Source organism: Arvicanthis niloticus, chromosome 16 (assembly GCF_011762505.2).
Source record: "Arvicanthis niloticus isolate mArvNil1 chromosome 16, mArvNil1.pat.X, whole genome shotgun sequence".
In the NCBI taxonomy this organism is placed as follows: domain Eukaryota; kingdom Metazoa; phylum Chordata; class Mammalia; order Rodentia; family Muridae; genus Arvicanthis; species Arvicanthis niloticus.
In genome coordinates, this window is record NC_047673.1 from 12,724,345 (window position 1) to 12,741,267 (window position 16,923).

The 16,923-nt window shown below is 43.8% G+C and overlaps 1 long non-coding RNA gene across 2 annotated transcripts in view; it reads right to left on the reverse strand.

The window, feature by feature from the left end:
• LOC143434591 (uncharacterized) overlaps positions 1-16,923 on the reverse strand; it is a 421,240-nt gene that overhangs the window by 296,974 nt on the left and 107,343 nt on the right. The window lies entirely within an intron of this gene.

Sequence of the window (16,923 nt, forward strand, 5' to 3'; positions counted from 1 at the left end):
GTAATACCTTTGTGTGAAAATAATTTTTTTTCCCATGAGACTCGGGCAGAGACAAACGGGACAGAGCAGGATTCTAACAGGCAGAGAGAGAGAGAGAGAGAGAGAGAGAGAGAGAGAGAGAGAGAGAGAGCGCAGAGGGCCCGCGCCTTCTGCAGGCTGCCACCTTAGCCACTGCTCTACCACCGGTTCGCTGTGAAAATAATTTTTAACACCACAGACATTGAACTTTTGCTGAACCTTGCAACCAAGGTAATAATATGACTTGAGACTACTTAAAACTCTGTGCTTGGCCTGCTGTCCCACTGTGTGCTTAAGTTTAACTGGCCTTCAGCAGAACAATGAAACCAAGCTTACTATGCCTTAGATTTTCCTTCTAATCAGCTTAAAATATAAATTGTAATCTTAAATTATATGTTCCTCCATGTCTCCAATCCAGACCCAGTGTGTGTGCGTGTGTGTGTGTGTGTGTGTGTGTGTGTGTGTGTGTGTGTGATAGTAGTAATCATTGCTAAAGGCAGTCAACAGGCTAAAAGCTACTTTGAACAACAAATATCCCATAAATGTCGGAAACATGTGGATATGGTTTGATAACATTTGTGAGGGGTTCTGTGTGCTAATATGGATCAATGTGGTCAGAAAAAAAGTCTCCTATTACAAAATTCCTTTAACAATTTCTGTATAAATTCCCTTTTTTCTTTTCCCATTCCATGCTTTCTGTAATATTCAGTAAATACAGAGCAAAGTCTTTTGTTAGGGGGCAGATTACACCAGCACAGATGCAAAGTAGACAGACAAAACACAGGTAGTGAGGACAGATAGATCAGACTGGTAACCACAGCTACTGAAGACACAGTAAGCAAAGTACAGAATTCAAACTGTGGCTTCCTCTTGGTTAAACTAATACACAATGAAAAAACTCTTTCTTGCCTTAGTATGACACTGACATATGTTTGTGTCTTCTCTGAAGTTTCTTTAATGCGCTAGTTGACATAAGAGACTACTCTCTAAAGCCACAAAACTAGGAAATGATAGAACACCACCAAACCTCTCCACTGGGGATCAAGATTCACAGAGTGTTGATAACTAGCCCACAGTCAGGATGCAGGGCTTTCTCAGAGATACCTAGACCCTGACACCTATGATACCCACCACAGGCTTGTCCCGTTAGAGCAGGCCAGATGGCTGTGATACTCAAGTGCCCATTGTTGCTTTATAATGTCTCAAAGTAAGGGTTCTGGAACAAGGCCACACACATGTTAAGCACAGGACATCATTCGGCACTGCCTACACACACACACACACACACACACACACACACACACACACACACACACCTCTTCTTCTCTGTAATAGAGGAAGACATTCCTTGCTCTAGATACCAGAACGAGTAGAGTTTCCTCCTTGTAAGGCATCTTTATTTACTGGTGGTCTGTTGTAGTCAAGGCTTCTATTGTTGCAACAAAAACACCATGGCAAAAAAAATCAAGTTGAGGAGGAAAGGGTTTAGTTGGCTTACACTTCCATTTTGCTGTTTATTATTGAAGGAAGGCAACATACAAACTCAGACAGGACAGAATCCTGGAGAGAGGAGCTAATGCAGAAGCCATGAAGGGATGCTGCTTACTGTCTTGATTCACATGGCTTGCTCATTGCTTTCTTACAGAACCCAGGACCACCAGTCCAGGGATGACATCACCCACAATGGTCTGAGCCCGCCTTCAATGATCACTAATTGAGAACATTCCTTATAGCTGGATCTCATGGTGGCCCCATGAGATCCCCAGCTGAGGCTCCTTTCTCTCCGATGACTCTAGCTTGCGACAAATTGACACAAAAACCAGTCAGCACATGGTCAGTTCTCAGCCCTCCTTGTCTATTTTCTTTTATTTCCCCATTCTGTCCCAGAAATCCTCAAAGTAAACTCTCAGTGAGGAGCCCCTCTGTCTCTTCCAGTGATGTTAGTAACTGGCCATCCACTATCAGCTGACCACAAGCCTCTATGCACAATGAAAGATGAGATGTGTTCTGAGGCCCGTGACTTTACCACATAAATAAGGCCAAAGGGCACAAATAAGTCACTTTTGCCATACAACAGATAAAGCTAGCTTTAAGTATAAATTGCAGGGGGAAAAAAAAGATGAGATTTTCTTAGCCAGCACTCTCCTTTGAGTACTGCCTCCCCCCCAGACTATGCTGTTCCACAACAGAAAATCAAGCCTTTCAGAAACTGAAGGTGGGCTACTGAGAACAGAAGATGCACACAGATACCAACTGGAGATGTGCAAACGCGAAAAGGCTTCCTTCAGCCCAATTTTGGCTGATGAGAAGGCCTGACAGGGACAGGAACACAAAAGCCATGCAGAAGGTCCTGGTGGCCTGATGCTCCATGTCTAGCCAGTGCTAAACAGGATCATCTGTGTGGTTGGCCGATTGCAGCTCCTACTAGCAAGTGTTTGAGATCCACATTGAGTAATTCTGATTTTGTTCTGTATACAGTGAGGAATCTGTCATTCACCTACAAAAGCAAATATGCCCTCTACTGAAGGTAGAAATGGATCTCGGAGCCATTTCAGGAGACTGTGTTGGTTCCCTGTTTATACAGAGCCATATCCTGCAATTGGTGTTGAGCTGTTGCTGCCTGTGTCCTGGACTACTTCCTGCCCTGACCTGGTGGTTGGAGATGAGGTGGCACAGAATCAATGACACAGACTCTGGGAGCAGGGGAAAAATGCCCACAACAAGCTCATCTAAACGCTGCTGCAAGCTCCTTTAATACCCTCTGCCCATGCCCCACTGGTCCAGAGAAAACCTCTCTTCTAAACAGCAGTTCCTGATTGGCTAGCATTGTCTGTGTCAGCAATCCTTGGTCTCAAGCAGTCTTCAATTAGGTCCTCCTGCAAGAGATGCCTTTGTGGCTGCACAGCCTCCCGGCATTTGCATAGAGGTAGCCACCACTGTTCCTCCTACAGGCTGTCACCATTTCATGAAGACATGCTGAAGACTGAATAGATTAGGTAGAACTGCCTCTCCCAGGAGGAGGCTGCGAGGTTCATGGACACCAAGTGGCCAGCCTCAATTCTCCTGGGCTCTCTCTTTAGGTTGCAGATGACCTATCCTCCCTCATATGAATGGCTTTCTCTTCTAATAAGGAAACAAATCAGACTGGTTACTGTATGATCTAATTTGACCCTAATCATATGTGTGTATATAATCAGTGTACTTGGGTGAACGTGTGGGCATGCATGTGGATGCCAGGGGTCAATCTTAGATATTGTTCCTCCAGAGCTATACAATTGGTTTTTGATGTAATGTCTCACCGGGGCCTGGAGCTTGCTAACTAGGGTAGGCTGGATGGTCAGTGAACACAGGGCTGTCCATCCTTACCTCCTTAGCCCTAGGATTACAAGCATATGCTGACACACATGGCTTTCTACTTAAGTGCTGGAGATCTGTCTCAGGTCCTAACCCTTGTGTAGCAAGTACTGTAGTGACTGGGGCATTTCCCCAGACTCTTCAACCCTCATTAAAGTCTCTGAGGGGCAGAACAGTCACATCTGAGGCTTCATGCATGAACTTGGGAAGACAGTCCACTGCTGTGCAATATCTCTCTCTTCTGTCTCAGCAAAGTGGGGCTTTGTAGCTTTATTCCTCTCCCCTAATTTCCTCAGGAGGGAGCTCAGAAAGGGAGTGTGAGCAAACAGGCACACTGTTAAGTGTATAGGAGTCACTCCTGTACTGGGAAGATGACCCAAGCCTGCTGCCAACTGGAACATTCTGGAACCATTGCTGTGACTTTCAGACCTTTCATGAGGACATCAAAACCACATAAAGACAAGATGAATTTTATCTTTTTTCGGGGGTTTCAAGTGAGCAATCTAAAAGCTTAATGAGGGAAATGAAATGATCATTAAAAATACAGACAGACTCGAGAGCACATTTAACTAACTTCTCATAACTCCGGGCAGATAACTTTGGATAATTATTGTGTGAACTTGGTTGAACTGCTTTCTATCTTCAGAATAGGTTAATGTCTACGTGAGTGGGTGTGGCAAACACATTATCCACCACAAGTATGTAAATAGACCAAATTCATTCCCATTTCTCCTTATTTCAGGTAACTCTATATAGTTTATATAACAGCTGAGGGGTTTTTTGTATTTTTTTTTTTTGTCATCTCTGGAACAGTCTGAAGACAGAGACAAGGGACAGAACAAACCAAACTCTCTAGCAAGTGACAAAGTCTTTGCATTCTGAAGGCTGACCGAAGGGGGCTAACTCCAGCTTGCTTATGTTCTCTCTCTCTCTCTCTCTCTCTCTCTCTCTCTCTCTCTCTCTCTCTCTCTCTCTCTCTGCTGTTATCTGTCAGAGTGAGGAACATTTTCCCTCCAAGGACTCAGTTGTAGACTCAGTTAGGGAACAGCTGAAGCTAAAATTCACCCACAGAGTAGTTCATCTGCCGTGATCCTGTTCCCTCTGAACTCTGCCATCTGGGCTCTGACATTCGGACTTCCAATTTTCCTCCCGATCTTATGTTTTGATCCTTTCAACTATTAGATGTGTTGTTGGCAAAGGAGAAAGCCGAAGATTTTGGAGTACAAAGGTACTTGACTCTTGTGTAACTGATTTGCCAAAGAAATGGCCAATTTCCTGAGAAGTTAAGAGACTTGGTAAAGGTCATGCAGCCAGAGAGAAAGAGATCCAGACATGAATCCAAATCTCTGGAGGTAAGGACAAGACCAAGCCCATCATCAGCCTCTGAGGCCAAGGTTCTTCCCAGTACCAGTTTTTGGGGTCAAGACCATGTTTTCCTGACCATAAGCCTCTGAGATGAAGCCTGCATCCAAGAATCAAGACATATTAATCAATTACAGAAACAGGAAGATGAGGTCTCTGGTGCCTGTGGCCATCATAGGCCTATGTTCTAATACTACCTACAATTTTGGAATACATCCCACGCACCTCTGCGTTTGGTTGCAGGCAAAGCCCTGCCAGCTATGCTCAGATTGGATAAAACCATTTCACATCTAACTGAAACACCATCCACCCACTAACAAAATCATATTGCATTTGAGCCCTCAGTGGCCAGAAGGAAGTCATTAAGAAGTGGGAGTTATTATCTGGACTGGAGCACAGAAATGAGCCATTATCTCCTCCCGTTCCAGCAGCATCCCTGTGAGATGAGACAAAAGAGATGAGATGAGCTGGTGGCGAGCCTCTTGGTTCCCATCACTCACTTCCCTCTCTGGAGTTTGGAAATGTATGTTTCCAGACAGCTTCTCATAGCTTTCTGGGGATGTAGCCTCACAGAGGTCCAGGTGAGAATCAATCTACCTTCTTCAAGGGGCACATTTATGGATAAGCATGACATGGGAGGCCACTCAGATGGAAAAGACAGTGCCTGCCCCATCCACATCCCTTGAAGAGGGAAAGGTGGACAGCAGCCAATCACAGGGACTGGCTTTAAAATAATCACCCATGTTCACAGAACCAGCTCTCTCGGCAGAATTGAGGTTGCCGTGTGCAAATTCACCCCCTCTTGTCTGTCTTTCCATACCGTCATCTCCAACCTGTTCCACACCTTAGGATCTTGGTTCTCACCTACTTTTACCCAGAGAAATTGATTCAAATTCCCACATGTACACACAGGAGACAAGGAAGAATTGAGGGCAACCTGGTAATTAATTCTGCCAAAAATTCTCCATGATTGGTTGCTATCATCGCTTACCTCTTGTTTTCATCTACAGTTGAGGAAGTTCTGAGAGAATCTTACACACATTCTACATAACACACAGCTCCAAACCCATAGAAGAACTCACTAAACTGTCACTATGGTTTCTACAGACAGCAATGGAACATTCTCCGCATCTCCCCTGGACACAACTGTCTATACACCATCATTTGATTTTTGTTGTTATTGTTTTTATTATTTGTTCAACACCTGTGCCTTGTTAACAAAAACAATCACAAAAGAAGTGTCATGTTCCTTTAAGTGTCTTATGAGCGGTATACTTCTGTTGAGAGGTGCCTTGAGTTTCAATGCAGACCATAACCATAAATGATTTAAAAACCATTGAGTATATATTGAGCTAAGCACAGGGGTGTAAAAAAGAAAAAGTCCAGCATGGGTTATAAACCACTGTTTCCAGCCTCAAAAATCCTACAGTTCGATTGCTGAGAAGTGAAGCATAAATAAATGCTTCAGGCTGCTGATGGACAAGGGCTTCTCTGAGCAGCTTGGGATGAAGATGTGTGCATCTCACCCAACTTTGGTGCTTATAGAGTGAAGGGTGATTGGAGTTAAGGGGAAGGATGGGATTAAGCAGTAAAATTAAGTTAGGTATGACACAGGTCTCCTAAGAGAACAACACAGGCTGAGCCAGCTGAGTTTGGATGCGGATGGCTGAGACCTGTCAGGCTGGCACTCATACAGGAAGCAGCCCTACTCCAGACTCACAGGTAGAAACTGTGTCCAGCATGGCAAGGGGAGTCTGAGAGGCACTGGGTTGCTTCATATCAAACACAGTCATCCGTGAGGCATCTCCACCAGAGTTCTCAGCTCAGCAAACACTTGGAGGAGTTTGTAAAAGTTCTGGACATTAAGCTGGGCTCAGTGACTCTGATTTATTAGGTGGGAGAGTACCCAAGCTCCACGTGGAAGTGCCCATTGCCAGACAGCACCTTGGAGCTCTCAAAGGTGACCATGCCAGGAATCCTGTGAAAGATGCTGGGTGGTAGGTCAAACATCTGAGCCTGGAAGAAGGACAGGTGTGCTAGGAGCAGGTCTGGGCACACAGCCCAGCAGGAGGGAGAATAGCTACAAGAGTACGCACCCTGGGGGAGCCCAGCCACCGCACTCAGATACACCTTCCAAAGCATCATGCCCATTTAAAGCCAAGGTTTCTGTGAGCACTGTATAAGCATACACATTGTAATCACAAGGAACAGGGCCAGACACTTGAAACAGTCTATAACACTATAGCTCAGAGCAAACACATCATCACCCCAGCCATCTTTAGCCAGCATTCGCACTTTACATACACCTCAAGTTCACCTTCTCTGGCCCTGCCTCATAGTGGTCCTAGATGCATACCTCATCACCTCAGCCTGTGAGGATGCCCAAGGCTTTGAGTTGACCACCCCTCAAGTACTTCTCCAGCTTTGGTCACGTGCCCCTGTGGAAGCTCCTGGCCTCCTGCATGTAATACAGTCAAGGCTTTTTCTGACTAGACATCAGAAGAATGGCCTTTCCTCAAACAGTAGGATGCTCTCCCACAGGACTCTGATTCTAAATGGATGAGTGGCTGAAGGAACAAGATGACAGAGGACTGGCCGAGGGGAAAATGAGGGCAGAGGCCTTGCAGGGTCCAGTGGCAATAGACACATCACAGCTCTGGTACCAGTAGGCCCCACCCATATGTCCTTCCTGTGACATCAGCCCAGGCCCAGAGCCTATCCAGAATTGCCTCAATAACTCTTCTGACTCATAAGGCCAAAGGCTGACTCAGTAGTGCCCAGTCAAAAAACTCCAATATCAGTTCATTCTTACACTGGAAGTGTTAATAACTCTAAGAAGTTATTTTTCTTTCCCCATGTCCCCAGTGGGGGCCTGATTTGTACAAAGTGAATATGGGAATACCGTTAGTTAACTGGCTAGTTGACTCTCTGCTCCAAAGAACCTTTAGAATTACCATGCTTACTTAGGACAGAATTCTGCCAACCCATCCCGTATGATTATAATCAGTCATCCGTGCCTTTTCTTAGTACATCTGTCCAGAGAGGAACAGACATTAGTTCTGAAGCCATTTCAGTGAAATGGAGGTTTTTGACATGTTCGGGCTTCACCACACATGGGAAATCTAGACCTGGAGTCCACGGGTGAGTCCACGGGTGTATACCAACACCACACTACAGGTCATTTTGCTGCAGATTTGCTCTGTTGAAGACCCACTGGCACAAGGATGCATCTGTAAGGCTCCTTAAATATGTCAGCTGCAGGAGCTGATACCATCAAGCCAGATGTGCACAGACCTTCTTAGGTGACCCTGACCCTGACCCAGGGACACCTGTGCTCTGGGACAGAGCACGTAATCTGCATGGCTCTCTGGTTTTAGTGGAAGAAAATCTCTCGGACTGAAATAACCACCCTTACCAATGTGTTTCTGCACAGCAAGACTAGAGGCCATTTCAAATGACCCTTCCCCATCAATCCACAGAAGTCCTATAGAGTGGGAGACTTTTGAGTCCTTTTTTTGGCTCTTTTTCTGTGACCGGCTCAGATAAGAGAAACTAATCGGTGCAATTCTATAGTGAGCCTCATGACGGATTTTCTGTTACTAATAAAATTTGCTGCCAGGCTACTTTGGCAGTTCTGTTTTCATTAAAGGTCATCTGGAAAGTGGCACAATGATATAGACTGGCAGGTGCTAAGGATCCAGACTTCCACCATAGTCCACAGTGACAGCTACTGGCAGGAGCTGAGGCTCCAGACTTCCACCATGGTTCATGCAGTGCCATCTGGTGGTTATAATGTATTCCTGCACCTGCACTGACAAGGTGAATGCTGTAAAAATCTTCCTGGTGTAAGAATGTGTGTGTGTGTGTGTGTGTGTGTGTGTGTGTGTGTGTGTGTGTGTGTGTGTATGTGTGTGTGCTGTGTGTATGTGTGTATTGTGTATCTCTGTGTGTGTCTGTGTATATGTATGTGTGTATCTGTGTGTGTGTGTCTGTGTCCGTGTCTATGTGTGCACGTGCACGTATGCATGTGACATGCAGCATGACAGAGGAAACTCAGAGGTGTAGACAGTGCAGATGGTAAAGCCACCAAAACAGCCTCTCAAGCTTCACCTGCTTAGACCTCAGTGTCCCCTTTCCTTCCCGGTGTCCCCAGTGGGGGCCTGATTTGCACAAAGTGCATATGGTTAGTTAACTGGCTAGTTGACCCTCTGCTTCTAAGAGCCTTTAAAATTGCCGTGCTTACTTAGAACAGAATTCTGCCAGTCCATTTCATATGACTATAATCAGTCGTCCATGCCTTTTCTAAAACACTTCTCTCCTAAAGAAAAAAAAAAAAAGGACAAAATGACCCTCCATATCCTGGACTGGATATGAAAGAGAGAAAATAAAAATTTTTCCCTTAAAGTGAATGGTGACAGTCTCTCTGGCTTCCTACTCCACAAACTCCATAAGAGTCTCTCACTTGAAACCAGATGATCAAACCCCATTTATTCAGCACCACACTGTGCTCAGCCCCATAGAGAAGAGGGTAAGAGGAACCGGCCCTGCTACCATGCTGGCGGTTTGATGCATCTCAGTCTTTCATCTCTGACAGATGCTTTAGCTGTGCTTGGCAGACAGGAAAACTGGAGGTAATCAGGTGAGGCAGGTGAGCTGGGTACAGGTGCACTTTGAGTTCCTGAGACACAGAGAACATTCCAGGGAGGGAGGGGAGTCACAGAAACCCTGCAGCTAAAAGTCAGTTTAGGCAAAGAGCAAGGGAGGGCCCTTATAAAGGGGATGGGGTATCGGTGAAAGAGGGACAGGTATGGAGTCTGCCTGTGGGAGCCCAGCAGAACCAGTTCAACACGGAAGTTACATATCAAAAATGGGGGGAGTAAGTTCACATTAAAGGGGGGTTTAAAGAACATCTTATATGTCTGTGGAGGAAATATTTCTATCAAGTGGGGTAGAAAATTCCCGCTGAAGGCTTTTGCTGGCTCTGACACTTTTCAAATGCTTAGCTATTCAAAAGGAAGAGGAAGGCCTGCAACCTTCACCCACCGACAGCTTCTGGGATGCCATGGAGGTGCGTCTTCTAAGGGACTGTTGTTGTTGATGATCGCACTGTATCTGTGTATAAGTATCTGATATTATATGTATATTCGCAGAGAAGAGAAAAATAAAAATACCGATTTTTCATTATCCACATATTCAAGCTGCAAGTAGGCATAACCATCTATTGCCAGCCAGGAGCTCTCCTAGGTGCTAGTGGATTTCTTCCCAGGATGCTTGCTGCCTGGTGGAAGGGCCAGGTCTACCTGCTGACTCATCCTTATACATGGTTCAAAGGGAAACTGAGGCTGCTGTGCTGAGTAGGCATGCCAGATGAGAACATGGCAAAAGGGCAGGGGAACCAAGCCTGAGAAAACATTTATCAAAAACTACTCCATCCTCTACGGTTCTTCTGTTTATCTTTCAAAGCCCGACTCTAGCATCTGATCCTTAATACCACAGCCAATCTAGATGCAGCTGTATTCCTCAGGAGCCATAACTGACTGAGGTGCCTGCTTCCTCTATGTGCACTTCCCTAGCAGTCTGCTATGGACTCTATGAGACTATGAACTCCAGCTGCTGGCTCCATAGCCAAAGGACTCATTGGATGGGATCCAGAGTGCCACTCGGAAACATTTCCTGTCTCATACTGTTGGGACACACACATGGAGTCTCATGTCACTGGAAGATGTCAAGTGTCTCATAGCCATGGAAGATGATCACTTCATCATACCCCAAGAAGACTCTCACTGTCTCATATCCTTGGAAGAAGCCCATGGCATCTCATACCGATGAGTAGTGGTTTAAGTGAGAAGTGTTCTCACAGGTTCAAGATTTGAACAGTTGGTCTCCAGTTGGAGGTGCTGTTTGGGGTTATGCAATCTTTGGATGGGCAGCCTCTCTAAAGTAAGTATATCACTGAAGGCGGGCTTCAGGAGTATAGCCTTGTCCCACTTCCTGTTCTTGCTTGTTTTCTGAGTAGAGTTGAGATGTGGTCTCTCAGCTTCCTGCCTTCCCCACCATAACAGACATCTACCCTTCTGGAAAATGAGAGAAAATAAAACCTCCTCCCTACTCAAGTTATTTTTGGTCATGGTATTTATCATAGCAACAGAAAAGTAAGTAACATACTTGGGAAGATACTCTGTCTCTCCAGCTTCACATGTCAGTAAATCTTAATGCAAAAGTCTCCAGGAAAGTATTTTAAATCTCTGTGAAATCTCGAATAAGTTTGGTCATTCAAAGGTTCTCAGTATCAGTTACTTACCCAAGGTGGGCAGTGTTGGAAGAAGAACTTTGCCCACTTGACAGGCTCCAAGAGAGGTCTGTTCCTCACCCTGCCAACTTCCAAACCTACAGAATTGCACCCCTTGGCTCCTGGTCCCTTAACCCCAACTTCTGTTTCTACTGTAGCATGTCCTGTTCTGTTCTGTTCTGTTCTGTTCTGTTCTGTTCTGTTCTGTTCTAGAAGCTCCCCATCTCCCACCTAGAGTACTGCATGTGGTCACGTTTAGAGGGCTGTCTAGTCACTTCCGAATAGTAGGCCGTTACAAGACCCTAACTCTGTATCTACAAAGGTTTTTTTTTCCCATATAATGCACAGGTAACACACAGGTCCCTAGGAATGAGCCCCTGCATGTCACAGGGACCACTTCTCAGCCAATCACACCTGCTCACCTACAAACCCCAAGATGATATATGGTTTATCTTCAAAGTCAGCAGGAATTTCTGGCATACAGATACTCGATAACTCTCTATTTTCCTTGCAGTAGAAACACCAGCCTTCCCTGATTGTAGCATACTGTTATCTAGTCTGAAAAGGGGTGGCATTTTCAAACGTCTTAAATTGCACAATCTGGTAAGTGACAGACAGACATTATCACATATGTCCAACGCGAAAATGCTCTGTTAAGTTGTGGATGCCACACCTCTGGGGAGAAGAATCCACACATGGGCTGATTGTCACTGCCAAAAGGAATAGGTTTTCTACCAAGTGTTTGCTTGTTATGCACTAAATGTCTGTATTCTGTTATTGCTGCCCTTCTAAGTTATCATACTACCATTCAATACTATATCATGTTATATCAAAATATGTACTTTTAAGTCATTCAAAACAACAACATGGATCTCTAATGAGGTAAAATTCAATGCCCATTGTAGTGTTAGCAGCAGAGGTGGAAGTCTCAGGAACCAGTCCTCTTACTTGGGTAAATTCTCACAGGCACCCCCAGTGGCTATGACATCAAAATTTACTGTTCTACCTAGGAGTGCTGCTTTCCTGTTGAGCTTGCCTTGTGAAGTTTCTTTCAATCAAGGAAACCTTAAAGCATGTGAGAAAGAAAGAGGAAAAGAGACTACGCCTCCCTGATCTTAAAAGCAAGAGCATGGTAATTAGTTCAGGCAAGTTTCCTCTCCACTTTTTACATTGATGTGACCTCCTGAAATCACTGTCTTTACTATTCTATGTTCCCAGGATAAATTTGCATAGCCCTTAGGCTGGCTCGTGTTTTATGGCCCTTAAGGTAAGGGTAACATAATTTCATAGTAAATAAAAAGTCACTCTGCTGAAAAGTTATTTCCAAAAAAAAATAATAAAATAAAATAAAGTCTCACTCATTCTCAGCTCCTACTCAAACCCATCACTGTTCAGATAGGGTTACTTCCTAGCATTACATATTACAAAGTCAAAAAGTCTTCAATCTACATAGAACATTACCTCTGAGCAATAAAAATGTCACAATTTCCCCAGCACCATAAATATTACAAGGTGTTCAACTGTAAAACTCAACCCTGTGATATAGATCTTGGACTAATATATCTCACATGCTACATGGAAAAACCATTCTGCTGGCACCCATAGAATTGAACATAAAATGAACACAAGTTACCAAATGCACACACAGTACACATTCCTATCCATGTGTATGTCGAGTTTCTACCAGTGAGAGGTCCTATAGTAATAAGAAGCTTGAAGGAGAAATCAGGAGACCCAAACCCTAGGCTCCCAGCCCACCAGCCCCCTGTGCTCACAGGCACATCATGTCTTCTCTGTGCTTCTGTACAGGACTAAACAGAAACATTTCCTATCTGAAACTGTGCGGCATGAGTTCCAGTCATTCGCTTTCCTTTCATCAACAATATGACTTTCCCCTTTTACATCATGATGCTCAGCTGATTTTAGATGAGCAGAGTGACCAGTAGTGGCACAGTGTTTGTTGGAGTGGCAGTCTTATTGCGTCCTCTTCTCTACTTGTGGATATACTGTTGACTCACTGGCTCACCCATCATCTTGAATACAACATAATGTGTGACGATCTCTGACTACAGCCAGGTGGGTGGTACATCCAGCATGAAAATGCCATGACTCAGGAGCCAGCACCCCATGGATGCCATAACATGCACTTAATGTGGGATCTGAACACAGACTCTTGTATCAGAGTCTTCCCACCGAGGTCTACTGCACCAAGGGGTAGGTTCTGTAACTGTACAGCCTCATCCCTTTCTCCACATCAATTATTTCCCTCATTTTTCCCTACCTCTTTTCCATTATGCCCCCCACCCCACATATCAGACTGCAAAGCTCTGGCTCTTTAGCTTTGAGGGGATTCAAGGTTCTTTGGGGTATTCTAACCTGTCGCATCCGGGGTCCAGCCACACCACACTTTAGGTGCTTCATGAAGTTCATGTGGTTCCTTGTGTGATACAGTTTTATCACTTCCTCATCCATCCTTCAAGAAGAAAAGACTCAGAGACCTTTGGGACTCATGCCAATCCCCCCAGGGTTCATATTTCCCACATTCTGTGTCTATAAGTTAAGCATTATAGAAGGATTTTTACATTTGCAATACTAGTTTTTCTGTATAATAACCTTCTGGCAAGTGTTTGGTTGGTTGGTTTGGTTTGGTTGCTTCTCGTTATGTTTTATGAGATAGGATTTTGCTATCCAGTCCACACTCTGAACTTGCAATATTCCTATCTTAGTGCCCTAAGTGTTTGGATTATGAGTAAATGAGCCCATGGAACCATTTTAAAAGCCAGACGGAGATGATGTGTTGAAGGAATTATTCAAGTTCTTACTAATAACAACTGGAAAATTCAAAAATTGAAATATTGTCTATGATTCTGGAATTGAAAGCACTATACTATTTTGCCCCCTTTAAATGCTTCTAACCAAATGACCTTTCACCACCTTTGTGTTATAAGAACTTTCTTTCTAGTCCCTTGCTGAGAGATACCAAGGCAGGACATGTGGCCATTTCATTCCCTTCCCCATAGGACTTTGAACAGCACCAGGCATATAGTGGATGCTTCATATCTGTTAAGATGAAATTATCTAAAACAAGTTCCAACCTGTAAATCCTAAAAGAGCCTGAGGTTTTTCAAGGCAGGAGGTGAACAGCCCTCACTCTGTTTCTGTCTGGACTGAGGAAAGTCCCTTCACCCACCCAGCTGCAGGGCAACAACCAAGCCAAGAGCAATTACTGATCATCGTGGCAGCCCAGCTTCTTCCCCCGGTTGCTGTGGTTATCTTCTTGCATCTACTGTAGATATGAACTATACACAAGCACATCTTTTGGTTCAGCATCTAATTTAGACCTTATAAACGGCTACATGTGGCAGCCATGTGCAAATTAGAGGTAAGCCTGCCAGTAGGTATGTTTGTGTACTATCGCTTGTCATCTGAGCAGTGTGAGGTTAAATGTACTACAAAATTGGATCACTGCAAAACCCAGTGCAGACACCTAGTGATGTCCCACCCTCAAGGAAGCTGGAGCCTATGGTTTATAAAATTAATGTTTAGGACAAGCAAGAAAGGTTTTCTACAGAAACCCTAAACTGTTACACTCTAATATGGAATCTGGCAGCAATTATCAAAACAGTAGACAATTCCAAGCAAGATTGAACTCTTATTTCCCTAGATTTCAGGGAAAAAGCACTAATCGGTTGATTTGTTTCTTCAGTTGCCAAGGTAGAAGACAGACCCTCTTGTTTATAGGCTGTTGAGAGTTGTTATAGTTCATAACTCCCAGCCCTGAGAAAGTCATACTATAAAATTTGAACAGCTGGATCCAGGCAAAGATGAATAGAAATAACTAAGAACTATGAATAATCATAACCAAATATTTCAAGGAAAGTTGACTCATAGCCTAGGAGACATTTGTTTGCACTGAGTTCTAGTTAGGGTTTTCAGAACACAGTTTGCCGTGGATCACTGTGGAAAGAGAAGCTGGGGGCCACCAGACAGGATTTACTGATTGATCTCCCCAAGCACTGTACCAGTGTTAGTGTTACGTGTGTCCATCCAAGCCTCAGAACTTGATCCCTTCAGTGACTGACACAGATGAGCTCAGTGAATCAACAAAGAGAGAAATCTCCAACACAAGTGAGAAAAATGCAGTCCAGTGAGTGACTTCTCAAAATCAGCAAATCCAACATCAGCTTAGAGACAAGTTCTGAGAAATTGGTCCATGGAACTATGGTTTTTGGATTAAGAAGAGCAACTTACATATTAAATATTCTGATCCTAAAACATGAAAATTATGATACTGGCTTAGGTGATTTTTTTCACGTTAACCAGGAGGATTTTTAAGTACCCCAACCATATATTCTATTATTTTATTGGTAACACACTACAATAAGTATGCATAAAGAGTTACACTGTCAAGATTTATTCTTCTCAATATATTTATGAAGACACTTAGCAGCTGTGCTCCTGAAATATGGATCATAAATGCATAAGTGGGCAGCTGTTTAGGACTTCAGGGAGGTAAGACACCTAGATGTTCTCTTCTACAGAAACTCAAAACTGGCCTTCAGCAAAAGCCATGAATTTTGGGCTGACCATAGCATTCCAATCTCACTCAGAGAGAACCATGGCTCATGTGTGTTTAAATATCATCAGTTCATAGTTCAGGGGAAATGACCCATCATTGTGCTCTGAGAAAAAAAAAACCTGGAGGACAGTTTAAAGAGACACGTTGATTGGAATCATTGGAATTGATTGATCAGCTAATATGAATGTCATCTGAGAATGCATCTGTATAATCTATAATGTGATAAGGCCTGAAGAATACAGTGTATGGTCATTGCCAGAGGAGAAAGACAGCAGGATCCAGATCAACAGTAAGGGACAAATCATGTTTGTATCAGAACTTTCTGGTTCTGGTTGAAACACACCTTATAGGGTCTCTCTGCTAAGGATTCTGATGCAGTAGACACTCAGTTGACACTGGAGAATTTATACTACTGCCCAGTTAGATGGCAATCCTCCTACGCCTCATACAAAGACCTCAGCTGAATCCAACCCTGACTTAGAATTTGGAAAGCTATGGTGTAGCCTTGAGCAATTCACATGGTCCTCAATTCACATTGCCTCTCTTCAGCTCTCCTACCGGAGGTGGAGGATTCAGAACCCTCTGATGTAAGAACTCACAGCTTTTCCCACACCTGTTCAATCTTATATTTAAAGTATCTTTGCTCATATGAAGAAATTTAAATTACAATTTAGTTTTTAAGTCAGAAATACTCATGAGGATATTCAACTTCCATTTCTTGTTGCCGTGATAACATGTCCTGACAAAAATCAACATAGAAGAGGAAAAGCTTATTGACGTACAGTTTTGGGTTTCAGCCCATCACTGTGGGAAAATTGATTCAAGAACTGGAACACCAACCCACAATATCCATAGTCAAGAGCAGAGAAGAACAAACACATCCATGTTGCAGGCTCACTCAGCTATTTTCTTCATTTTTATGGATTTAAGGTCCCACCTAGGGGATAGTAATGCCCACAGTGGGGTGGATCAATTAACAATAAAGACAGTCTTCCACAGAGAAGCCCACAAGCCAACTTGATCCAGATAATTCCTCCACTAAGACACTTTTCCTTGGGTGGCTCAGGTTTGTTGCAAGTTAACATTTATACTTAAACAGCATAAGGGAGAATTGAATAAAGTGTATACAGTTTTTAAATAAAAGCTAAAGAGATGTCTCAGTGGACAAAGTGCTTACTACATACATGGAACGACATGAGTTCAAATCACCATAATCTGAATAAAGCTGGGCAAAGTATCCCATGCCTATAATACCGGAATTCCTATAATGTGACAGGATACAGAAATGGGAGAATTCCCAGAAGCTTATAAGTCACCTAAC